The sequence below is a fragment of the Lithobates pipiens genome, unplaced genomic scaffold, assembly GCF_037356315.1.
Source record: "Lithobates pipiens isolate NorthernLeopardFrog02 unplaced genomic scaffold, aLitPip1_a1.2 Scaffold_8, whole genome shotgun sequence".
NCBI lineage: Eukaryota > Metazoa > Chordata > Amphibia > Anura > Ranidae > Lithobates > Lithobates pipiens.
This window is the reverse complement of record NW_027507903.1, coordinates 469,285,710-469,312,780: the sequence shown is the minus strand read 5'-3', so window position 1 is coordinate 469,312,780 and position 27,071 is coordinate 469,285,710. Positions and strand designations below refer to the sequence as shown.

General features: G+C 41.4%; 1 protein-coding gene across 1 annotated transcript in view; it reads left to right on the top strand.

The window, feature by feature from the left end:
- The first annotated feature begins 10,576 nt into the window (after positions 1-10,576).
- The window catches only part of RERG (RAS like estrogen regulated growth inhibitor), a 43,179-nt gene continuing 26,684 nt past the window's right edge, over positions 10,577-27,071 (top strand). Inside the window, exon 1 of the mRNA XM_077468581.1 lies at positions 10,577-10,682. The gene's annotated coding sequence lies outside the window, so the exon portion shown is untranslated. The remainder of the gene's footprint in view (positions 10,683-27,071) is intronic.

Here is a 27,071-nt window from a genome sequence, read left to right as displayed (position 1 = left end):
TATTTTCACCGGAATCTGGGCCTACAGACAAAACTTTTTTCTCAGTAACATTATCTCCAGCCGTATTCCACAACCTAGGGCAAGAAAACCTGCCATGCCTCAGCTGGCCACATTCCAGGCATGGTACTGGACGATTTTTTCCAAAAGCGATTCTCTCCTGGCGATTCCCAGCTGGCCGGAATGCACAGGCCTCTTTGTGGGGACGCTGAACCAAACCTCTACTGCAGCTCCTTTCAGGCATAAATTTCACTCCGGTTGCCATGGGAGACCGCACTCTCCCAGCAGAACTTTTCTGGCTCTCTCCAACATGATAAATTGGCTTCTCCTTAAGCCACTTTCCACGATCCTTTTTAGACATATTAGCCCATGGTACAGAGACAGCCCGACTGGCTTCCTCTGCGTTGCTATGGGCAACCACTCTCCTTGCATATCGCATGGGCTTCTCTCTGCTGGATCCCGTCTCATGCTGTGACACATTCACATCTTTCACAATAGCGGTTTTAACTGCATCAGCTTTGCCAGGGGCAACAGCAGCCCTCTTCCAGTTATGAACATCCAGCGGCTTTCCCCTTGCACTGAGGGTTGGCTTCCTTTCCTCTGTAGCTTGGTCCAGTGCTGCTAAATGCCGCTTGCACCAATCCACTGCAGATTCAAATGCTGGTGGACTCTCCATAACAGCAGTCACCTGTGCACTCATTGCACCAGGGTTGCTAGGGACAACCCCAGCCCTTTTTCTCCTTGATAAACTCTGATCAGGTATGTATGGGGCTCGTTTGGGTGGTAACAACCCCTCCAACCACAGAGCTCTGTCTCTCATTTCAGCAAACCTTGCCTCTTTTAGTGTCTGTTAAAGCAAGTTGCTTTTCTCTTAATGCAAGCTTTCCTCACCTGCACATTGCACACACTGATTGTGCTGTCTCAGGCACACAAACACAGTTCATAGCAAGGAAAAAAAAAAAAAAAAAAAAAAATTTTGACTTTTCATTCACAGGTACACCACCTGCAACACGCAATGCCTTTTGCCTGGCTGCACTTCCACACACAGCCAATAGTTCCTGACTTGAACTTACTGTAGAGCAAGGACCCGGATTCCACCGTCTTCTGCCCGCATTCGAACACCACTTGTAATATTTGGGGGTTATTTTAGCTTCAAGGTAGAGCTTACCAGTGAGCTGGATCCACACCAGATGTCGTTTAAGGGCTCGTAGGCCCACTTTTATTAAAGAAAGAAAAGTCAGATAACAAAATAGTTGCCCACACAGGGGTTTCAGCTTTCCACAGCAGTAATGTATGTAGAACCAAAAATACCAAGCCACCTGGCTCTCTTTAGCAGCACTGCTGCTCAGACTTCTGCTGCAGCCCTCTTGGCTCTTTAACAGAGTTCCTGTACACCCAGTACCTCAGCACTCTTTAACAGCTTCTCTTTCAGCCCACAAGCTTGGACCCTCTGTCTGCTCTGACAGACCGACCTGTGCAGACATGCACACTTCTTCTCCCTTACACGCCTGGACTCCTCGGGAGGGTGGAGCCCAGAACCATGGTGTTGGCTTTGTTTTAAGCCCAAGACCCACCTGTGCAATCATCCAGCCAGACTGCTGGCTGTTCCCAAAACCCGGTCCCAGGATTGGAGATTCCGAACTACCACAACAGGTTAAGCTTTTATATTTAGTAGGGATTTAGCAGGAATTTTGTAAAATTAGCTGTATTTTTATCTGCTAATAATGGTTTTAGTGTATTTTTTGCCAATATATTGATTTGATAAACATTTGCGCAAATACCGTGGGGTCTAAAATCAGTAGCACCTTCATTTTATTCTAGAGGTCATATGCTTTCAGAAAATATATGGTTTTGGGGGTCTTTCACAAACTCTGAAAGCTGTAAGTGAAAACTGAAGACCTCCAGATTTTTAGAAAAATTTCTGAGTACGTTCGATTTTCACCAATTTGCAAAAAGGCGCAATTTAAAATTGACAAATATTTGTTATTTATTTACTCCATACAGGTTAAGCTTTTATATTTAGTAGGGATTTAGCAGGAATTTTGTAGTTTTTATCTGCTAATAACAGTTTTAGTGTATTTTTTGCCAATTTATTGGTTTGATAAAAATTTTTTTTTTTTCAAAAACATTTTATTGAAGATGCAAATCACAATACAGAAAGTACAAACAGTGTACAATCAAAAAAAAAAATGAATCAATGGCATTTGTTACAACTTATAGGCGAACACAGGCGCCTTGAATGAAAGACAAGATATAATAGTAGACAACAATATGCTATGCGTGACTATAAAGGGGTGCACTAGCAAATGAGAATATATCGTGTGACATTTATAAGGTATCTAACTTGCTACCTGTGGATCATAGGTGTTTAATCGAGTCTCTGAAGATGTTTTGTTTGATTTGGGCATCCCTTTCAAGGCACATTAATCGTTAAGAGTATAGACAGAGGAATAAAGCGATTTTTGTGAATAACTATTGGAAAGTGTGTGTATAATCTATCAACATGAGTATTTAGCAAAATATATAAGGGGTTTTGTAGACTTCTGAATCCTGGGAGTCTAAGAGGTTATATGCTGTGATACAATAAATGAGTTCATTTCAAGGGGTTAAATTCCTATGAAAGAGGTCCATGCCTCATCCCTGGCTCTCAGGTCTGCATAAGACTTTTGTACTTATCAGAGGTCTGAAAATGAATCCAACAGGCCCATGTAGTTGTGAACTTTGCAGGGGTATCATTGGCCTGGTGTATTAGGTCCTCCATAGTCATTACATTGTTAATGCATTGAAGCCAATCCTTGAGTAGGGGGGTGTCATGGGAGCGCCACTTCCGTGGAATGCAAGCTCTGGCAGCATTGACCATGTGCATGGCTAGAGACTTAAGGTAGGAACCATGTGAGTGGTCTGAGTGATGTAGCAGGAATTGGGCCGGAGTGTACTCTAAATGGTAAGTCGTGACTTCTTCTATTGTTTTATGTATTTCCGACCAATATGTTTGTATGGCCGGGCATGACCACCAAATATGCAAAAAAGTTCCAGTATCCGTGTTGCATCTCCAACACTTCTGGGAGATGGAGGGGTTGATTATGTGAAGTTTGTGTGGCGTAAGGTACCACCTGGAAGCTATTTTAAAGGCAGTCTCTTGCGTGTTGGCATTAACCGAACCCTTATGGACACATCTATATATACGGTCCCAATCACTTTCAGAAACTTCCATTTGAAGGTCAGTAGACCATTTTTGCTGTATATGGAGATTGTGCTTAGCGCTGTCCTGAAACAGCAGTGAATATGTGTGCGAGATTAAGTGGCGTTGGGGTTCTTCCTTATTGCATAATTCTTCAAAAGTAGTCAAAGCTCTGGACCATTGTGGTCTGATTGTATGATTAAGTAGAAAGTGGTGGATCTGTAGGTATGTCCATAATGGAAAGGTTTCTTGTTCTACGAGAGATGCCAAATCCTCCCTTGAGAGGATAACATTATCGCGGAAGAAATGTGTTGCTCTGACCGTCTTATATGGCCACCTTAGTGTAGGGAAGGATGGGAGGTTACCAGGTGGGAAATCTGGATTGCCGCGAAGGGGGGTCATTGGACCTTTTGTGGAAGAGATGTGGTGGTGAGTGTTCGCCCAATGGAAAGAGTGTAGTGTTGGAGCTATCAGAGGGTGGGACTTATATGTTCGCTTTTGATAGGTATGATCTAGCCACGGGAGAGAGGTTAATGGGTTAGGGGACATATCCTGTTCGAGACGAACCCAATCCTTGAACGGGGCATGTATATGCCAATCGATAATCCTGGTAAGGTGGCAAGCTACCTGGTATTTGTAGATATCTGGGAGGCCTGTACCCCCCTTCAATTTAGGTAAAGTAAGTTTGGAGAAATTTAGGCGTGAACGACGTTTGTTCCAGACAAATTGTGTACATATTTTGCGATATGTGGAGAAGAATGTAGGAGGAAGTTTTATAGGGATAGTCTGCAGTAGGTATAAAATTCGTGGGAGAATGTTCATTTTGATTATTGCTATTCTACCGAACCAAGAAAATTTTTCCGGGGACCACTTCTGAAGATCGGCCCCAATCTTTTGTATCAACGGGGCATAATTTAAGGAGTATAAGTTTGATAGAGAGGCTGGGAGTTGGATTCCCAAGTAAGTAATTGCAGTTTCTTTCCATTTGAATGAAAAGTTAGTACGGCATACCGAACACGGTTTGATAAAAATTTGCGCAAATACCACAGGGTCAAAAAAAAGTAGCACCCTATTTTTATTCTAGAGGTCATATGCTTTCAGAAAATATATGGTTTTGGGGGTGTTTCACAAATTATATAAGCTGTAAGGGAAAAATTAGAACTTTCAGACTTTTAGAGAAATTTGGATATTTACACTTTTGCGTCTGTTCAATTTCCACCATTTCGTAAAAAGGCGCAATTTAAAAGTTACAAATATTTGTTATTTATTAACTCAATACAGGTTAAGCTTTTATATTTAGTAGGAATTTTGTAAAGTTTGCTCTGTTTTTATCTGTGTATAATGGTTTTAGTGTATTTTTTTCAAATTGGTTTGATAAATATTTGCGCAAATACCGCAGGGTCTAAAAAATCAGTAGCACCCTATTTTTATTCTACTGACCATTTGCTTTCAGAAAATATATGGTTTAGGTGGTCTTTCACAAATTCTGAAAGCTATATGTGAAAAATAAAAAAACAAAGGAAAAATTGCAAAAATGGTCTGGCCACCTGAGTATAAAATGGAGCAGAGGGCCTGGCAGCAAAAGGGTTAAGCCAGAGTGGCCTGTATATACCATCAGCACTGGCTTCTATTGTGGTATCCCCCTCTGTGTGTGATTTATAAAAATAAATGCTGCAAATACCTAATTTTGCTGCCAAGATTGCGATCACATGGCTGGCCAGCTTTCTCCTTCTCTCCTCTGAGAGATGCAATGGGCGGCGCTGAGAATCCCCTGCAGATGTCAGTCTGGAGGGGAGGAGGTAAGGAGGAGAGGAGAGAAGAGCTGGCTGGTTTGTGATCGCAATCTTGGCTCTTAAATTAGGTATTTACAGCATTTATATTTATAAATCATTCACAGAGGGGGACACTGCAAAAGGAGGCAGTGCTGATGGTGTATACAGGTTAGTGTTATGAGAGCAGCAGGAGGGGGGAAGGGCGGCTCACATACAGACAGAGAGGGGAGGGGGGAGGAGGACACAAGAGTAGAGGGGGGAGCAGATAGCAGGCTGCTGATCACAGAGGCACGTAAACTGACCACGGTGTCAGGGCTCAGCAGCTATGATACACTGTGGTCAGTTTACAGAGGCATGGGGGAAACTGGCAGGATCAGCCAGGTTTTTTAGGTGTTACAGGGGGCCAAATGACACAGGATAAGCACTGTGTTATGTAACATACTTTAAAGGAGCAGAATCCATTTTTTTATGTTAACAAATGCTATTATGTCTAAACCACTGGCAACAAAAGTGAGTACACCCCTAAGTTAAAATGTCCAAATTGGGCCCAAAGTATCAATATATTGTGTGGCCACCATATTTTCCAGCACTGCCTTAACCCTCTTGGCATGGAGTTCACCAGAGCTTCACAGGTTGCCACTGGTGTCCTCTTTCACTTCTCAGAGGGAGAGGGGTGGTGGTACAAAGGTAATAGCTGCGGGGAGAATGTCTGATGGGGATGGCTCTGATACAGTTCTTAGGTGGGTGTGGGATAGGCTTCCCGGAATAAATGAGTTTTCAGGGATCTTCTAAAGAAGGACAGAGTAGGGGCTGACCGGACATTACGGAGCAGGGAGTTCCAGAGGATGGGACAGGCTCTAGATAAGTCCTGGAGGCGAGCATGGGAGGCGGTATCAAGGGAGCTAGAGAGCAAGAGGTCATGGGAGGAGCGGAGAGGACGATTTGGGCGATATCTGCAGATGAAGTTGGTGATGTAGCTGGGGGTGATGTTGTGTATAGCCTGTTGTGGTTAGTATTTAGAATTTTATATGGTGGGGTAGTGGAAGCCAGTGAAGGGATTGGCAGAGAGGAGCAGCAGTCCCAAATGGAAAAGCCATGTGCTTGTGTAGCACCCTGGAGTTTAGGCAGGGTTTTCTTGTCACAAACAGAAGGAATAATTATCCTGGTTGATTGTTAGAGATCTATTAATTTCTCCCTAAGTTTGGCCTTGTTGCACTTTTCTCTTCTACCACTAGGTGGCTGGGTACTTGGTGGTACTAGATATGAGAAGGGCAATGCAAGGTCAGGTTATGGGTATATGGGGTGTCAGGTGGAGTCAGGTGATCTAGGTTCTGTGCCATATGGATGTGAGTTGTAGTGCCCGGGCTGCTAGGCCAGAGATGGAGCCTATCCCGAGCACATCTGGCTGCTAGGCTGTCTGAGGGCCTATCCAGAAGCAAGAGAGCAGTGCAGGGTTGGGACTGCGGCTTGCAGTCCAACAAAAAGTGATGGTTCTGCCGGTCAGAGAACCTGTTGTGGTTGGAGGTAGATGGGAAGCTGTTGCCAGTAAGGGACTATCCGCCTAATTACCAGGGACCACAGTGAGTAACTTAAGCAAGTACAGGAGCAGCATTCTCACCAACTGAGGACGGTGAAGGATCAAGAAGTTTCAGTGGGTATCAAGCCAGGGACCCAGCCAGAGGAGGTTATGCTTGCAGAGCAGCCTTGTGTGTCAAGTCAGGGACCGAGCAGGCCAGTGGGTTGAACCTTGAGAGGTATCTTGAGTGCCAAGCTAGGGACCCAGCAGAGAGACTTCAAGATGGTGACACTTGAGGAAGATACCACTCATGAAGATTGTAGCAGCTCAAGGGATTCAGTGGCAGTGAATCAGTGGATCTAGTGAGAGACCGGGAGCTCAGTGGGCTGAAGAACTACAAGGAGTGATTGTAGTGAAAGTGAAAGAACTGTTATGTTTGTGTTAGGAACTGTTAAAGAATGTTGCCATAGGAGACAGCATTCCTGCACATGCAGATGTGGCGTCTTGCTGGATGCCTTTCCCTGCATGGCTGTCCTCCTATTGAAGTCTCAGAGTCTGCCAATTAATCTTGCAACTACCTAAGGCTGTCCTGGCTCTAACCCTCTATTGGCACCCAATAACTTTAACTACTCTGCACCCACCATGCTTCAGAATCCACTTCATACAGAAGGATGTCATCTATCCCTGGCCCTGGAGGTTCTCATTAGATCAAAGGAGGCCTGGGACCTTGCTACACTTGTAAGTGTGAAGGGAGTCTGCAACAGCATAATTTTTATAACAACAAACAACAAAAGATTCCTCTAAATCCAGCGCTAAGGGGTGATAGCTACAAACCACTTGAGGCATACCTCAGAAAGGTCATAAAAAAGGTCTATGCTATGGTTTTGTGACTAAAAGATTTATTGCAAAATCAAAGTCAAAGAATTCCAAGAATGGAAAGGATTAAAATATGGCTGACAGACAATCCATATTAAACATAATGCTTGATTATGAACCTCGATCTCCCCCAAACCTCATCAGACTGACTGAGGCATATCAGGGCCTGTGCTAGGGCGGCCAAAAGATGTGTAGGCACCAGATGTTGCATGGACATCCACCCAATGGAAGGGATGACAGATCAGCTGGCACTCAATTCTACTTACCCCCGGGTCTTCCCTGACTACGAGGACATCTAGTGGCCCAAAAGGGAATTGGTGTGGGATAGGCTTCCCGGAATAAATGAGTTTTCAGGGATCTTCTAAAGAAGGACAGAGTAGGGGCTGACCGGACATTACGGAGCAGGGAGTTCCAGAGGATGGGACAGGCTCTAGATAAGTCCTGGAGGCGAGCATGGGAGGCGGTATCAAGGGAGCTAGAGAGCAAGAGGTCATGGGAGGAGCGGAGAGGACGATTTGGGCGATATCTGCAGATGAAGTTGGTGATGTAGCTGGGGGTGATGTTGTGTATAGCCTGTTGTGGTTAGTATTTAGAATTTTATATGGTGGGGTAGTGGAAGCCAGTGAAGGGATTGGCAGAGAGGAGCAGCAGTCCCAAATGGAAAAGCCATGTGCTTGTGTAGCACCCTGGAGTTTAGGCAGGGTTTTCTTGTCACAAACAGAAGGAATAATTATCCTGGTTGATTGTTAGAGATCTATTAATTTCTCCCTAAGTTTGGCCTTGTTGCACTTTTCTCTTCTACCACTAGGTGGCTGGGTACTTGGTGGTACTAGATATGAGAAGGGCAATGCAAGGTCAGGTTATGGGTATATGGGGTGTCAGGTGGAGTCAGGTGATCTAGGTTCTGTGCCATATGGATGTGAGTTGTAGTGCCCGGGCTGCTAGGCCAGAGATGGAGCCTATCCCGAGCACATCTGGCTGCTAGGCTGTCTGAGGGCCTATCCAGAAGCAAGAGAGCAGTGCAGGGTTGGGACTGCGGCTTGCAGTCCAACAAAAAGTGATGGTTCTGCCGGTCAGAGAACCTGTTGTGGTTGGAGGTAGATGGGAAGCTGTTGCCAGTAAGGGACTATCCGCCTAATTACCAGGGACCACAGTGAGTAACTTAAGCAAGTACAGGAGCAGCATTCTCACCAACTGAGGACGGTGAAGGATCAAGAAGTTTCAGTGGGTATCAAGCCAGGGACCCAGCCAGAGGAGGTGATGCTTGCAGAGCAGCCTTGTGTGTCAAGTCAGGGACCGAGCAGGCCAGTGGGTTGAACCTTGAGAGGTATCTTGAGTGCCAAGCTAGGGACCCAGCAGAGAGACTTCAAGATGGTGACACTTGAGGAAGATACCACTCATGAAGATTGTAGCAGCTCAAGGGATTCAGTGGCAGTGAATCAGTGGATCTAGTGAGAGACCGGGAGCTCAGTGGGCTGAAGAACTACAAGGAGTGATTGTAGTGAAAGTGAAAGAACTGTTATGTTTGTGTTAGGAACTGTTAAAGAATGTTGCCATAGGAGACAGCATTCCTGCACATGCAGATGTGGCGTCTTGCTGGATGCCTTTCCCTGCATGGCTGTTCTCCTATTGAAGTCTCAGAGTCTGCCAATTAATCTTGCAACTACCTAAGGCTGTCCTGGCTCTAACCCTCTATTGGCACCCAATAACTTTAACTACTCTGCACCCACCATGCTTCAGAATCCACTTCATACAGAAGGATGTCATCTATCCCTGGCCCTGGAGGTTCTCATTAGATCAAAGGAGGCCTGGGACCTTGCTACATTTGTAAGTGTGAAGGGAGTCTGCAACAGCATAATTTTTATAACAACAAACAACAAAAGATTCCTCTAAATCCAGCGCTAAGGGGTGATAGCTACAAACCACTTGAGGCATACCTCAGAAAGGTCATAAAAAAGGTCTATGCTATGGTTTTGTGACTAAAAGATTTATTGCAAAATCAAAGTCAAAGAATTCCAAGAATGGAAAGGATTAAAATATGGCTGACAGACAATCCATATTAAACATAATGCTTGATTATGAACCTCGATCTCCCCCAAACCTCATCAGACTGACTGAGGCATATCAGGGCCTGTGCTAGGGCGGCCAAAAGATGTGTAGGCACCAGATGTTGCATGGACATCCACCCAATGGAAGGGATGACAGATCAGCTGGCACTCAATTCTACTTACCCCCGGGTCTTCCCTGACTACGAGGACATCTAGTGGCCCAAAAGGGAATTGCAACAGGCCACATGTGACCCCCCTACATTATAAAACCATACCCATTTTAAATAAAACTAAATTTTTTGCCTACCATGACTTGCTAAATGTACAGCGGAAAAAAAAAACCCTCAATGTTTTTTAGGGATTTTTTGCGGGGACATAATGTGCTGTGGTAAATTGTGGGTGTAGCCAAATTGCAGCAACAGTGGGCAGGGTTTAAAAGGGTACAATTAGGTTTGAGTAATGCACTGAGTTCAGTGGTCAGAATTATGTAAAGCAGATAGTCCAGAGGTTAGGATGGAGGAACACATAGAGTTCAAGGGTCAGGATTAAGTAATGCACATAGTTCAGGGATCAGTATTAAGTAACGCACAGAATTCAGGGTTTAGAAGTAAGCCTAATTTTTTTATTCCGTCTGTTACCAATTCATGGTTGGAGTGTGTGCACTACAAACTTTACTCTACCCAGTAGCTCTTGAGGACAAATCAAGGGGTGATCATTTACAAGGCACGGACCTCTTTGCTACGAGTACTGTCAACAGGAAAATGGGGACAAATGGTAATCATAGTTATATTGGAATTTTCAATGAGTGTGGCTCTTATTGAAAATGAGCATAATTTTTTTGTCATCTACATCACACATGGTAATCTTCATCCTTGTAGGGTGGAATAATTGCAGTGCCCATCTCTAGAACACAGGGCATTCCAACACTTGGCAACCAGTGGTCTCTCTGCACAGGGTCGTAGAACCTGTGGAGCAGCCCATGGGACGCAAACACTGTAGAGCAAGGTCTAAAATGTGGAGACTTTCTTGCAGAATTCTTGACACTTTGCAACTATGTTGTTAATGAATACTTGATTAATTAAATTCAACATTGTATAGCATGTGGGCGTATGACTATTCAACTCTTGCAATACCCCTTTTTGTCCAGTAGAGGTCACCTAATCACCTTCTTCTAGGGCTAGGCTTTGCCTCTACCTCCCACTCAATCAGAGAGGGAGAAGAGGGAAGGGTGAGAAGTGCAGACACATCCTCCTTCTGCAGTGGAGAGTGAACAGCTTCTCTGGGCTCTGCAGGTGTGTAAATTGTGCAGATTGTGTATGATGTGCAGATTGTGTATGATTTGTAGATTGTGTATGATGTGCAGATTGTGTATGATGTGCAGATTGTGTATGATGTGCAGATTTTGTATGATGTGTAGATTGTGTATGATGTGTATATTGTGAATGATGTTCAGATTGTGTATGATGTGTATATTGTGAATGATGTGTATGATGTATATGTTGGCATATTTGTAGCACTGCAGAATCATGTTTGTTTGCACATGGAGCATCAGGCTGCTCTCTACACACTTCTTTCTGCAGCTGTATTGTTGTGTTGCTGATGATGACGAATGCAGCAGTGAGTGACCACAGCAGTGCCAGTACATCAACACTGACTGTCCATACCTGCCTGTCTATGGATGTTGACTGTCAATGCATCGTTATATCCAGTGTACATACATGATCATTAATAACTGCTGGTACATAGATATTTATCACCTGCGTCTATACAGGACTATTTACTTTGTAGGTACATAATTATCACCAGGGTTCATCCAGAATTATCACATGTGTACTTAGATGAACATTACCTGAATCCAGATATTATTATCAATAACATAACTGCTGATACTTGAATATCACCTGTATCCGTCCATGAATATCACCAATATCTCTCCATGAATATCCCCTGTATCAGTCCATGACTATCACCCGTTTCTGTCCATGAATATCACCCGTATCTCACCGTGAATATTGTCCATAAATATCACCTGTATCTGTCCATAAATATCACCTGTATATGTCCATAAATATCACCTGTATCTGTCCATGAATATCACCTGTATCTGTCCATAAATATCTCCTGTATTTGTCCATGAATATCACCTGTGTCCATACATAAATATCACCTGTGTCCATACATAAATATCACCTGTATCTGTCCATGAATATCACCTGTATCTGTTCATAAATATCACCTGTATCTGTCCATAAATATCACCTGTATCTTTCCATAAATATCACCTGTATCTGTCCATGAATATCACCTGTATCTGTTCATAAATATCACCTGTATCTGTCCATAAATATCACCTGTATCTGTCCATGAATATCACCTGTATCTGTCCATGAATATCACCTGTATCTGTTCATAAATATCACCTGTATCTGTCCATGAATATCACCTGTATCTGTCCATAAATATCTCCTGTATTTGTCCATGAATATCACCTGTGTCCATACATAAATATCACCTGTGTCCATACATAAATATCACCTGTATCTGTCCATGAATATCACCTGTATCTGTTCATAAATATCACCTGTATCTGTCCATAAATATCACCTGTATCTTTCCATAAATATCACCTGTATCTGTCCATGAATATCACCTGTATCTGTTCATAAATATCACCTGTATCTGTTCATAAATATCACCTGTATCTGTTCATAAATATCACCTGTATCTGTCCATAAATATCACCTGTATCTGTCCATGAATATCACCTGTATCTGTTCATGAATATCACCTGTATCTGTCCATGAATATCACCTGTATCTGTCCATGAATATCACCTGTATCTGTTCATAAATATCACCTGTATCTGTCCATGAATATCACCTGTATCTGTCCATAAATATCCCCTGTATCTGTCCATGAATATCACCTGTGTCCATACATAAATATCACCTGTATCTGTCCATGAATATTGTCCATAAATATCACCTATATCTGTCCATGAATATCACTTGTATCTGCCCATGAATATTGTCCATAAATATCACCTGTAGCTGTCCATGAATATCACCAGTGTCCCTACATGAATATTACCTGTATCTGTCCATGAATATCACCTGTACAGTGTCCATAAATTACTATCACCAGTATCTGTCCCTGAATATCACCTGTGTCCATACATTACTATCACCTGTGTCTGTCCATGAATATCACTTGTATTTGTCCATGAACATCGCCTGTATCTGTCCATGAATATCACCTGTATCTGTCCATGAATATCACCTGTGTCTCTACATGAATATCACCTGTGTCCGTACATGCATATCACCAGTATCTGTCCATGGATATCACCTGTGTCCATAAATTACTATCACCAGTATCTGTCCCTGAATATCACCTGTGTCCATACATTACTATCACCTGTGTCTGTCCATGAATATCACTTGTATTTGTCCATGAACATCGCCTGTATCTGTCCATGAATATCACCTGTGTCTCTACATGAATATCACCTGTATCTGTCCATGAATATCAATTTTATCTGTCCATGAATATCACCTGTGTCTGTCCATGAATATCACCTGTGTCCATACATAAATATCACCTGTATCTGTCCATGAATATCACCTGTGCCTATACATGAGTATCACCCATATCTGTCCATGAATATCACCTGTGCTAATACATGAGTATCACCTGTGTCCATACATGAATATCACCCATATCTGTCCATGAATATCACCTGTATCTGTACATGGATATCACCTGTGTCCCTACATGAATATTACCTGTCCATGAATATCACCTGTGCCTATACATGAATATCATCTGTGTCTCTACATGAATATTACCTGTATCTGTCCATGAATATCATCTTTATCTGCTAATCAATATCACCAGTGTCCATACATGAATATAACCTGTGTCCATACATGAATATCACCTGTGTCTATACATGAATATCACATATGGCCATACACGAATATCATCTGTATTTGTCCATGAATATCACCTGTGTCCCTACATGAATATTAACTGTATCTGTCCATGAATATCAACTTTATCTGCTAATCAATATAACCTGTGTCCCTACATGAATATTACCTGTATCTGTCCATGCATATCACCTGTATCTGTCCATGAACATCACCTTTATCTGTCCATGAATATCACCTGTGCCTATACATATAGTTGCATAGTAACATAGTAGGTGAGGTTGAAAAAAGACACAAGTCCATCAATGGCAACCTATGTGTGCGATTACATGTCAGTATTACATTGTATATCCCTGTATGTTGCGGTCGTTCAGGTGCTTATCTCCCCGCTGAGACCATCGCCTGTGGAAGGGAATTCCACATTCTTGACACTCTTACAGTAAAGAGCCCTCTACATAGTTTAAGATTAAACCTCTTTTCTTCCAATTTTAATGAGTGGCCACGTGTCTTGTTAAACTCCCTTCCGCGAAAAAGTTTTATCCTTATTGTGGGATCACACCAGTACGGTATTTATAAATTTAAAGTGGTTGTATACCCAAATTTTTAACTTTTACCTACAGGAAAGCCTATAATAAGGCTTACCTGTAGGTAAAAAAAATATCTCCTAAACCGTACGGTTTAGGAGATATTCCCCTCGGTATGCGCCGCTGACTGCAGCGGCGCATGCGCACAAGGGGATTCTCTGCCTGAAAATCCGGCAGTGGCCGGCCGGCCGGGAATGAAATCTCCCGCGCGCATGCGCGGGAGTGACGATATCGTGGCTCCGGCCACTCACAGCGCCGGAGCCGCGATACCCGGAAGAAACGCAGAGGGAGCATGTGAGCTCCCTTGGCGTGGATCGGGCCAGATGTCGGGGCCTCGTTCTAAGGTAAGTATTTCATAATGAGCTAGTATGCGGTGCATACTAGCTCATTATGCATTTTGCTTTGCAGGTTTAAAAATAAATAAAAATAAAAATTGCGGGTTTACTACCGCTTTAATTCGTGTCCCCTCTCAAGCGTCTCTTCTCCAGAGAGAATAAATTCAGTGCTTGCAACATTTCCTCATAACTAATATCCTCCAGAACCTTCATTAGCTTTGTTGCTCTTCTTTATACTCGCTCCATTTCCAGTACATCCTTCCTGAGGACCGGTGCCCAGAACTGGACAGCAAACTCTAGATGCGGCCGGACCAGAGTCTTGTAGAGTGGCATAATTATAATTTTATCTCTGGAGTTGATTCCGTTTTTAATGCATGCTACTAGGACCCTCAGGTCCTTTTCCATCCTAGATTCCACCCAGAGGTTCTCCCCCCAGTGTATAGATTGCATTTATATTTTCATTCATTATTTACATTTTTCCTACATTAAACCTCATTTACCATATAGTTGCCCACCCCATTCATTTGTTCAGATCTTTTTGCAAGGTTTTCACATCCTATGGAGAAGTTATTGCCCTGCTTAGCTTAGTATTGTCTGCAAACACAGAGATTGAACTGTTTACCCCATCCTCCAGGTCGTTTATGAACAAATTAATTAGAATTGGTCCCAGCACAGAACCCTGGGGGACCCCACTACCCACTCTTGACCATTCCAAGTACTCCCCATTTATCACCACCCTCTGAACTCACCCTTGTAGCTTTCAATCCATGTACTCACCCTATGGTCCATGCCAACGGACCTTATTTTGTACAGTAAACATTTATGGGGAGCTGTGTCAGTTGCTTTTGCAAAATACAGATACACCATGCCTACGGGCCTTCCTTTATCTAGATGGCAACACACCTCCTCATAGAATTTTAATAGATTGGTTTAGCAAGAACAATTCTTCATGAACCCATGCTGATTACTGCTAATGATACCGTTCTCATTACTAAAATCTTGTATATAGTCCCTTATCATCTCCTCCAAGAGCTTGCATACTATTGATGTTAGGCTAACTGGTCTGTAATTCCCAGGGATGTATTTTGGGCCCTTTTTAAATATTGGTGCTACATTGGCTTTTCTCCAATCACCTGGTACAATTCCAGTCAGTAGACTGTCAGTAAAAATTAGGAACAATGGTCTGGCAATTACTTGACTGAGTTCCCCAAGTACCCTCGGATTGAAAACCATCTGGTCCCGGTGATTTATTAATGTTTAGTTTCCAAAGTCTAATTTTAATTCTGTCCTCTGTTAACCATGGAGGTGCTTCCTGTGATGTGTCATGAGTGAGTATAAACACTGCAGTTTTGGTTACTGAAGCCCCCCGATTCCCTCACGAAAACTGAGGAAAAGAATAAATTCAATACCTTCACCATATCCCCATCCTTTGTAACCAGATGTCCCTGCTAGTTCTTTATGGGGCCATTATGGACTGTCCTCCCTTTTTTACATACTTAAAGAATTTCTTGGGATTTATTTTTGCTCTCCTCCGCTATGTGTCTTTCGTGTTCTATCTTAGCCGCCCTAATTGCACCCTTACATTTCTTGCTGCATTCTTTATAAAGTCTGAATGCTGATGATGATCCCTCAACCTTGTATTTTTTGAAGGCCTTCTCCTTTGCTTTTATATGCATTTTTACTTTTGGAGTTAAGCCATCCAGGACTTTTTTCTTTTAAATTTATTACCCAATGGGATACATTGGCTAATGCCCTTAGCTAATATGCTCTTAAAGCAAACCCATCTCTCTTCCGTGTTCTTTGTTCCTAAGATTTTATCCCAATTCATGCCTTATAGCAAGGTTCGTAGTTTATGGAAGTTGGCTCTTTTGGAATTCAGTGTCTTTGTATTACCCTTATGTTTCCTATTTGTGTGACTTATACTGAAGCCAATTGACCTGTGATCGATGTTTCCTAAATTGCCCCGTATTTCCACATCCGTGATCAGGTCTGTATTGTTGGCAAGCAGTAGATCCAGTAACGCTTTATTTCTAGTTCGTGTGTCTACCATCTGAACCATGAACTTGTCCTGCAAGAAATTTAAGAACTGGCGAGCCTTAAGGCCCGTACACATGGTCGGACTTTTTGACAACAAACATACAAATTAGCTGTTTTGGAGCAACATCCGACTGTGTGTACGCTCCATCGGACAAACTTTTTCTGTTTTCATCTGACTTTTGTTGGCTGTGCGAACGGACAAACTTTCTGGCAACAAAAGTCCGATGGAGCAAAGTCCAACCGTGTGTACGCAAAAGCATCAGACTTTTGTACAAAGTACAAACATGCATGCTCAGAACCAATGCAAAAGATCAGACTACAATACAGAAGTTGACCAAAGGTGGCGCTGGAGTCATTGAACGTCCTCTTTTGAAGTGGCGTCAGTACGTTGTGACGTCACTACGTTCGTGTTTGTTGTCAAAAAGTCCGACCGTGTGTATGCAATACAAACTTGTGGACCATGCCCTTTGTACAAAAGTCCACAGGAAAGTTTGTACAAAGTCCGATCGTGTGTATGAGGCTTTTGACGAATGTGTGGTTCCCTCCACCCAGTCTATGTCTGGATAATTAAAATCCCCCATTATGATAACACTTCCCATCCTTGCTGCTAATCCAACTTGTGGTTTGAGAGATTTGTCTCCCCTTCCTCCCTCAGGTTAGGGGGCCTATAGCATACTCCTAGTTTTATTTTTCCCTTAGCTTCATCCCTCTGGAGCTCTACCCGTAAGGATTCCACCTCCTCCCTAACTCCCTTAGTGTGATGTCATCACTCACATTCAATTGTACATTATTCTTGATATATAGGCATACCCCTCCCCCTTTTTTATCCTCTCTATCCCTGCGATAAAGGGTATACCCTTGATTAGTTGCCAGCCAATCATGAGAGCTGTTGAACCAGGTCTCTGAAATTCCCACAAAATCCAAATCCTCCTCGTACAACAGTATCTCTAGTTCACCCATCTTGTCCGTCAGGCTCCTGGCATTAGTAAACATGCCACATAGTTTAGACCGGTCGCATACTATCCTTTTATTGGGTGTTTCAAGATTGCAACTAGGAGTTGTTACTATACTTACCTTTGGGTTTATGTGCTTTGGTCAACCTACCACTAATGCCCCCAATACTACCCTCTGGGATATGTTTCACGCTGACTAGCTCTACCTCTGCCCCCCCCCCCCCCCCATCGCCTAGTTAAAAAAAAAAACGTAAACTTTTAGGCCATCTTCACTCCCAACAGATCTGCACCCTCCTCATTTAGGTGCGGTCTGTCCCTTCTATAGTCCATAAATATCCCCTGTATCTGTCCATGAATATCACCAGTGTCCCTACATGAATATTACCTGTATCTGTCCATGAATATCACCTGTACAGTGCCTTGAAAAAGTATTCATACCCCTTGAATTTTTCCACATTTTTTTCATGTGACAGCCAAAAACATAAATGTATTTCATTAGGATTTTATATGATAGAGTTAGACCAACACAAAGTGGCATATAATTGTGAAGTGGAAGGAAAATGATGAATGTTTTTCACATTTTTTTTTACAAATAAATACCTGAAAAGTGTGGCGTGCATTTGTATTCAGCCCTGATACCCCTAACTAAAATCTAGTTGAACCAATTGTCTTCATAATTCACCTAAATCATAAATAGAGTCCAAATTTAATCTGTATAAATACAGCTGTTCCGTAAAGCCCTCAGAGGTTTGTTAGAGAACCTTAGTGAACAAACAGCATCATGAAGGCCAAGGAACACACCAGACAGGTCAGCGATAAAGTTGTGGAGAGGTTTAAAGCAGGGTTAGGTTATAAAAAAATATCCCAAGCTTTAAACATCTCACGGTGCACTGTTCAATCCATCATCCAAAAATGGAAAGAGTATGGCACAACTTCAAACCTACCAAGACATGACTGTCCACCTAAAATTACAGGACGGGCAAGGAGAGCATTATTAATGAGAGATGCAACCAAGAGGACCATGGTAGCTAGGCATGTGCACTGCCAAAAAATGTGTTCATTTTTGTTTAATTTGTTTTTTTTGAAAATTCGCAATTCGGAAATACGACAATCTGAATTTTCAGATTTTTTAATTTCCAGATTTTTTAATTTCCAGATTTTTTAATTTCCATATTTTTGGATTTTTGAATTCCGAATTTTCGGATTTCCAAATTCTCAAATTTCCGAATTTTTGCAAATTTGAAAATTAGGAAATCCAAAAATTCAAAAATCGGAAAATTTGGAAATTCAGAATTTGAAAATCCGAAAATAAGAAAGAAAGTCCATAAAATTTAAAAAAAAAAAAAATTCTAAAGAATAACTAACTAATAATAAAACTAATAATAACTAACATCAAAATTATAGATATTGCAATTTCCTTTTAAATTTGTCTGTTAATGAACGTAACAGTTACAAACTTATCTGAAGTTATGAATTATGTAAAATAACGAATGCCGCCTCTAAACAAATAGAATAGAACAAATTAATAATAAATAATAATAATAATAAAACATTTGTATTACTATTATTATTATTTATTATTATTAATTTGTTACATTCCATTCGTTTAGATACGGCATTCGTTATTTCGGATAATTTGTATTCGTTGCGTTCACTAATGCTGTGTACACACGACCGGACTTTTTGACAGCAAAGATCCGACGGAACGAATCTGGCGGACAATTCGATCGTGTGTGGGCTCCATCGACCTTTGCTGTCCAAAAATCTGATGGACTTTAGAAATAGAACATGTTTCAAATTTTTTCGCCGGGAACTCCGCCGGACCCAGTTCCTATTGAGAAATCCGCTCGTGTGTATGCTAGTCCGACAGACAAAAACCAACGCTAGGGCAGCTATTGGCTACTGGCTATGAACTTCCTTATTCTAGTCCAGTCGTACGTCATCATGTTAGAATCCGTCAGACTTTGGTGTGATTGTGTGGTCCGTTCATTCGGAAAGTCCGTTGGAAAGACCGTCGGACCTAGTCTGTCGAAAAGTCCGCTCGTGTGTACGCAGCATTACAGTCAAATTTGAAAGGAAATTCCAATACCTATAATTTAATAGTTAGTAATAGCTACGTTATTATTAGTTGTTATTTCAGATTTTCTGGTTTTCGAATTTTCGTTCTCTTGAATTTTCAGATTTTCATTCTGTAGCGCTACCCCCAAAGGAGCCGCTGGGTGAATTTGGATTTTCTGATCTCTGCCTCAACTCCAAGAATGACCTTAGCCCCTCTGACACACCTGGTTAAATAAAATTATTGCAAACACATTTAAGGACATGTGGTAAATACCATTATCCTGGCTGTGGATTATCACCAAAAATAGACACACACCTGGTAGTGATAAACAAGTTGAATATATTAGCACGGTTTAAAGCATTTGGAAACTTACAACACTGGTAAACCTTGCTACATATAAATAATACTAGAGCTGCACGATTCTGGCCAAAATGAGAATTACGATTTTTTTTTGCTTAGAATAGAAAGATCACGATTCTCACAATGTAAAATCTTTCACATTATACAAAAATGGTCTAACTTTACTGGTTATTTTATTTATTTTTTAATTCATTAAAGTAATTTAAAAAAAATTGCATTTGAAAGACCACTACGCAAATACAATATGACATAAAATATTGCAATACCCACCATTTTATTCTCTAGGGTTCTTAGTAATTTTCTAGCAAAAAAAAAAAAATGATTTTAACTTGAAACCAACAAATGTCAGAAAAAGGTTTAGTGTTTAAGTTGTTAATCTTTTTTCACTTACACACAGTCTATTCCATTGACAAATTGTTACAATGTTTATACTTAAGTTCAACTGATAAAGAATGTTTTGATTCTTGGGAGACTGCCCAGTTTTTCTCTTCCTTTCTTTTGATGGATGTGGCTTCAGAAGAGCAGAGAGAATTCTTTGCATAGAAAGAATTGTGAAACACTTTAGTCAAGATCACAATAACGATTCTTGACAATTAATCGTGCAGCTCTAATACATTAGAAAAGACAACCTTCAATATTTAGCAACTGCCGGTATAAAAAGGGCAGTAATCTATTTGTCCTTAACACAGGCGCTGAGAGGGAGGAGAGAAGACTTGTCAACTTCTCAGCTCCTTCTGGGCTGCAAACACCTTTGAGAGGCAAACACACAACGAAAAGAAAAAATGTTGCAGGTCCTGAGGTGAAGAATCCTGAGGTATATTCTGCTAGAAAACGGTGGGGCCCTTGTTTTAAGAGTAGGTTTAAACACGCTTGCATGGAGCAGTAATCCTCTAGAATGTTCCGTTGGGTAGAGATTTAAAAGGGCAAACTACTGGAGATGGCAGCTCCAAACAAGCATCCTGTGACACTAAAAAGGGAAATTGGTGTCTGTATGCAGTGTCAGGATGGTGTCAAGAAGGATGTTTGGTTTACACCCGCACACCAGTCCTCTGTGCGATGACACAGCGATAGTCCCTGGTGCTGGTCCTGATGCTCCTATGAATGTTGTAAGGCACTGAGTCTCTTGCCGATGGCCAATTGAGATGACTGGTAGTGAAACTAGCATGGTGAACAGGCAGGAGCAGACCCGATACCCTCATGGGTATCTCTATCATTGAAAGGCGTGGGTCGTATCTGCTGAGATGAGTGGTGCTGGGATGTTTAGTAGGGTCCCTGGACTAAATAGTAATGGACCACATGGCCATCTCTGCTCCTGGCTCCCCTCAGGCGTCCTCACTCCTCCGTCTCCAGGCAACACTCTCCTGGCAGTCTCTGGAAAAGCTTGGCTTTCTCATGCTTATAGAGTCTCTCTCTCTCAGTTTCACCACACACACTCTCTCTCTCTCTCTCCTCAGACCGCTCTCCTTATTCTCCTCACAGACTCTTTTTCCCGGGCTTCAGGATATGCCTCCTCCTCTGTTTGGGGCTGGTGTCAGCGTGTGTCTCTTTCCTCACTCTGGCACCTCAGTTCCTTCCCTCACACACTCCTCCTCTCCTCACTGTTAAGTGTCACTGTGTCCCAGCAAAAGACTTTTTAAGCCTTGGTATCTCCCTCTCTTTTAAGCAATCTCCTCTCTTCACTGTGTCTTGTCAGCATTCTCCCTTTTACCTTAGTACTTCCCTCTCTTCCATCCCCTCAGCACTTCCTGAAACTCCCCATTGTTCCGAGTATGCTCTGTGTCTCTGGAAGGACCAGTCAGTCACCAGTCAGAATCTCTCTGTCTCCATCTTGTGTCCAAAAGAAGAAATTGCATTACAACATTCCTGCTACATTCTTATTTTTGGATTTTCGAATTTCTGAAATTCAGAATTTCTGAAATTTAGAATTTCAGAAATTCTGAATTGACAAATTTTGAATTTACAAAGTTCAGAATTTTTCGAAAATTCGAAATTTCGGAAATCCCCAAAAATTCAGAAATTTGAAAATTTCGTAATTAACTAATTTGTAAAAATTTGTTAAAAAACAAATTCGGAACTAAACAAATTGCACATGTCTAATGGTAACTCTAAGACTTGCAGCTGTAATTGCAGTGAAAGGTGGTTCTACAAAGTATTGACTCAGGGGGTCTGACTACAAATGCACGAAACACTCTTCACATATTTATTTGTAAAAAGTTTTGAAAACCATTTATCATTTTCCTTCCACTTCACAATTATGTGCCACTTTGTGTTGGTCTAGCACATAAAATCCCAATAAAAAAATAAATAAGTTTTTGGTTGTAACATGACAAAATGTAGAAAATTTCAAGGAGTATGAATACTTTTTTAAGGCACTGTATCTGTCCATGAATACCACCTGTGTTCATTTATAAATATCATCTTTTTGAACATATGACACCTTTGTTCAATCATTTAGTAAATATACACGCAGATACACAGAGCGAAACCCAGTAGTTCCCAAGCACTCACTACATTCCTACTGAAGTTTGTTATGAGTCCTCTCACATTAAAGTGGTTTTAAACCCTAAAAGCCCCATACACACGATCAGATTTTCTGCAGATTTTTGTCTTCAGGTTTAACAAAACCATGTAGTGCAAGGGCCTGCCTGATTGCATACAAATTGAAACTCCTGAGGTTTGACCTCATATTATATGGTTTTGGTAAATCTGAAGGAAAAAATCTGCAGAAAATCTGATAGTGTGTATGGGGATTTACATATACCCAGTAAATGGACTGGCCTCAGGTGATACACAGAGATGAAACAAATCCTCCTGCAAAAGTTGTACCTGTTCATTTGCAGTCCTCTCTTCTGTACAGCCATTCAAAGTCCAGAATTTATACAGATTGCCTGAGATGTGAGAAAAAGGAGGCAGAGAGCTGAAGTCACACTCTGCGGTGCTCAGTGAGGAGAGCTCTGACAGCTGATTGGAGGGAAGCCCCCCCTCTCTTGGTGTCAGGAAAATTTGTCAGAAGTGAATCATGCTGATAGCAGGGGAATGAAACAGCAGACAGAAATGACACTTAGTGCTCCGGATTGAGACATGTACACACTTTAAAGGGATATGCTTTGTTCATATTTCATATCTGAGGTTTACAAGCTCTTTAATGTGCATTAAAAAAAAAAAAGAACTAATAAGGAATTACTCACAAAAGAGACTTAAAAAAAAAAAAATATGTAGAGACAATTGTGTGTTAATTTTACTGAAATGATATGTCACATGATTTTTTATTACTATTATTTTTTATGTGGCCAACAATGTGAGTAACTGCAGACAAAAGTGTGTACAAGCTGCTCAGATAGAAAAGAACAGTTCATTTGATTTTGCTGCAGTATAATTTTAGCATTATTTTGCAGAAAATTTGTACACAATAGACCATTAATAAATGTTAACTTTAGTGAAGTAAGATTAAGGGGTTGATTTACTAAAGGAAAATAGACTGCGCACTTTTGCAAGTGTCATTGCACTCCGCAAGTGCAGTTGCTCCAAATTCTAGTAAGGCCGGGTTCCCATATGTGCGAAATGGATGCGGTTTTAACTGAAATGCATCTTTTTATCACTGATCACTGTATTAGTGTCACTGGTTCCCACAAAGTGTCAGTTAGTGTCAGACTGTCCACCACAATATTGCAGTCCTGCTATAAGTCACTGATCACCACCATTACTAGTATAAAAAAAAATAAAAAATTCCAGTATATATCCCATAGTTTGTAGACGCTATAACTTTTGTGCAAACTATTCAATATATGCTTATTGGGATTTACTTTACCAAAACTATGTAGCAGAATTAATATTGGCCTAAGTTTATGGTGAAATTAGATTTTTTTACTTTTTTTTTTTATTGGATATGTTCTATTGCAGAAAGTAAAAATTTTTTAAAAAAAATTAAATTGTCAGTCTTTTTTATTTATAAATGCAAAAAAAAACCTACAGGTGATCAACTACCCTTAAAGCAGAGCTATATTTTTGGGAAAAAGGGACACAAATTTCATTTGGGTACAGCGTTGCATGACTGCACAATTGTCAGTTAAAGTAATGCAGTGCCAAATAGCAAAAAATTGCCTGGTCATAAAGAGGGGTATATCTTCTGGATGTCAAGTGGTAAACTACGCATTGAACCTGTTACACATTATAACAACTGTCACCATATGCCTTACTGGGAAACTCAAACTGTCTACAAAGCCTTTACAGTAGTTATATTCCCTTTGTCGCTTGTTTGCTTTACCTTGTAATGATGGTCTCACATATTGCTACTGCAGTTTGTAGTGCCACGGCTGATAAATTCTCTTGTTAATGTATTCATTTAGCTAGCTTGTCCCTGTTCGCTTAAGAGACAGACTACTTTTTGTTCTGGCACATGCGGTGTCTAATCCATGTCTCTCCATTCTCTATGAGTATCTGTTTTACAAATGCAGGAATTCTAATATGATAAAGCACATCTCTTACATTCATTGCCCTGTCTGCTTCAAGTCTCATTGCTATGCAGCTTTCACCTGCAGAACATTAGACTGAGAGACCCAGGGATTGTGGGGTATGTAGTTTCTTCACAGGAAGTTCAGTTTTCACACAACAGACAAATGACACACATTTGTCACAGGAAAACACACGATCAGTGAACAACTTATGCAGGTGAAAAACACAAGATGCAGCTAGGAAAGTTTATACAGTAATGCCTTTAACAACGTTTTGGGCCATTTGGGTTCCAGCAATCTTCAGCCAATGGGCGTAAGATGGATCAGTGTTGGCACCACATCAAAAAAATTGGCTGATGTTCTTTGTTTCATAGAAAGACACTCTTTTTCTGGTCCTTGAGGGTGCTGACAGAAATGATCTTACCAATCAAAGGGTCTAAGAAATGGCTGAGGGGATGTCAAAAATGTTTATGATCAAGCAGATGCCACTCCCTCAGATACCGTTTTCTATATGTAATAATACAGTGGTGTGAAAAAGTGTTTGCCCCCTTCCTCATTTCCTGTTCCTTTGCATGTTTGTCACACTTAAGTGTTTCGGAACATCAAACCAATTTAAACAATAGTCAAGGACAACACAAGTAAACACAAAATGCAATTTGTAAATGAAGGTGTTTATTATTAAAGGTGAAAAAAAATCCAAACCATCATGGCCCTGTGTGAAAAAGTGATTGCCCCCTAAACCTAATAACTGGTTGGGCCACCCTTAGCAGCAACAACTGCAACCAAGCGTTTGCGATAACGTGCAATGAGGCTTTTACAGCGTCCTGGAGGAATTTTGGCCCACTCATCTTTGCAGAATTGTCCTAATTCAGTTACATTAGAGGGTTTTTCGAGCATGAACAGCCTTTTTAAGGTCATACCACAACATCTCAATAGGATTCAGGTCAGGACTTTGGCTAGGCCACTCCAAAGTCTTCAGTTTGTTTTTCTTCAGCCATTCGGTGGTGGACTTGCTGGTGTGTTTAGGATCATTGTCCTGCTGCAGAACCCAAGTTCGTTTCAGCTTGAGTACACGAACAGATGGTCGGACATTCTCCTTCAGGATCTCTTGGTAGACAGCAGAATTCATAGTTCCTTTTATCACGGCAACTCTTCCAGGTCCTGAAGCAGCAAAACAGCCCCAGACCATCACACTACCACCACCATATTTTACTGTTGGTATAATGTTCTTTTTATGAAATGCAGTGTTCCTTCTACGCCAGATATACTTGGACACACACCTTCCAAAGAGTTCCACTTTTGTCTCATCGGTCCACAGAATGTTGTCCCAAAAGTCTTGGGGATCATCAAGATGTGTTGTGGAGAAATTGAGACGAGCTTTGATGTTCTTTTTGCTCAGCAGTGGTTTTCTCCTTGGAACTCTGCCATGCAGGCCATTTTTGCCCAGTCTTTTCCTGATGGTGGAGGCATGAACGCTGACCTTAACTGAGGCAAGTGAGGCCTGCAGTTCCTTGGACGTTGTTGTGGGGTCTTTTGTGACCTCTTGGATGAGTCGTCGCTGCGCTCTTGGGGTAATTTTGGGCGGCCGGCCACTCCTGGGAAGGTTCACCACTGTTCCATGTCTTCGCCATTTGTGGATAATGGCTCTCACTGTGGTTCGCTGGATTCCCAAAGCTTTGGAAATGGCTTTATAACCCTTTCCAGACTGATAGATCTCAATTACTTTCTTTCTCAATTGTTCCTGAATTTCTTTGGGTCTCGGCATGATGTGTAGCTTTTAAGGATCTTCTGGTGGACCTTACTGTGTCAAGCAGCTCCTATTTAAGTAATGCCTTGATTGTGAACAGGTGTGGCAATAATCGGGCCTGGGTGTGGCTAGAGAAATTGAACTCAGGTGTGGACAACCACAGTTATAGTATGTTTTAACAAGGGGGGCAATCACTTTTTCACACAGGGCCATGATGGTTTGGATTTTTTTTCACCTTTAATAATAAACACCTTCATTTACAAATTGCATTTTGTGTTTACTTGTGTTGTCCTTGACTATTGTTTAAATTGGTTTGATGTTCCGAAACACTTAAGTGTGACAAACATGCAAAGGAACAGGAAATGAGGAAGGGGGCAAACACTTTTTCACACCACTGTATGTTGCGGATGTCTACAGGTTACATTCTGGAAAACAATATATTGTTATCCAGAATTGTATTACCATTTGAATGAATACAGATATGATACTTATCAGATGTCTGTATAAAATTGGAGATGGAATGTGCCTAACCCAACTCCGGTACTTCATAATATACAGCGGGGAAGATAATTATTTGACCCCCTGCAGATTTTTTAAGTTTGCCCACTATAATATGTAATAATGTTTATCATAGGTGCATTTTAAATGATAGGCTATCAACCAAAAATCCAGAAAAGAAAACACATAAAACAAATGCTGTAAATTAAGTTGCAGTTCAGTGAGTAAAATAAATATTTGATCCCCAACCAAAACATGACTTAGTACTTGGTGGAGAAACCCTTGTTGGCAAGCACAGAGGTAAGACGTTTCTTGTAGTTAGTGACCAGGTTTGCACACATCTCAGGAGGGATTTAGGTCCACTCTTTTTTACAGACCTTCTCTAAATCCTTGAGGTTTCTTGAAGTTTAAACTCCCTCCATAAATTCTCTGTAGGATTAGGGTCTGCCAACTGCCTAGACCACTCCACGACCTTAATGTGCCTCTGCTTGAGCCACTCCTTTGTTGCCTTGGTGTTATGTTTTGAGTCATTGTCATGCTGAAAGATCCATCCATGAGCCATTTCCAGTGTTCTGGCTGAGGGAAGAAGGTTCTCAACGAAGATTTTACAATACATGGCCCCATCCATTGGTCCCTCAATGCAGCAAAGTCAGTCTGTACCTTTAGCAGAGAAACAGCCCCAAAGCATAATGTTTCCACCTCCGTGCTTGACTGTAGAGATGGTG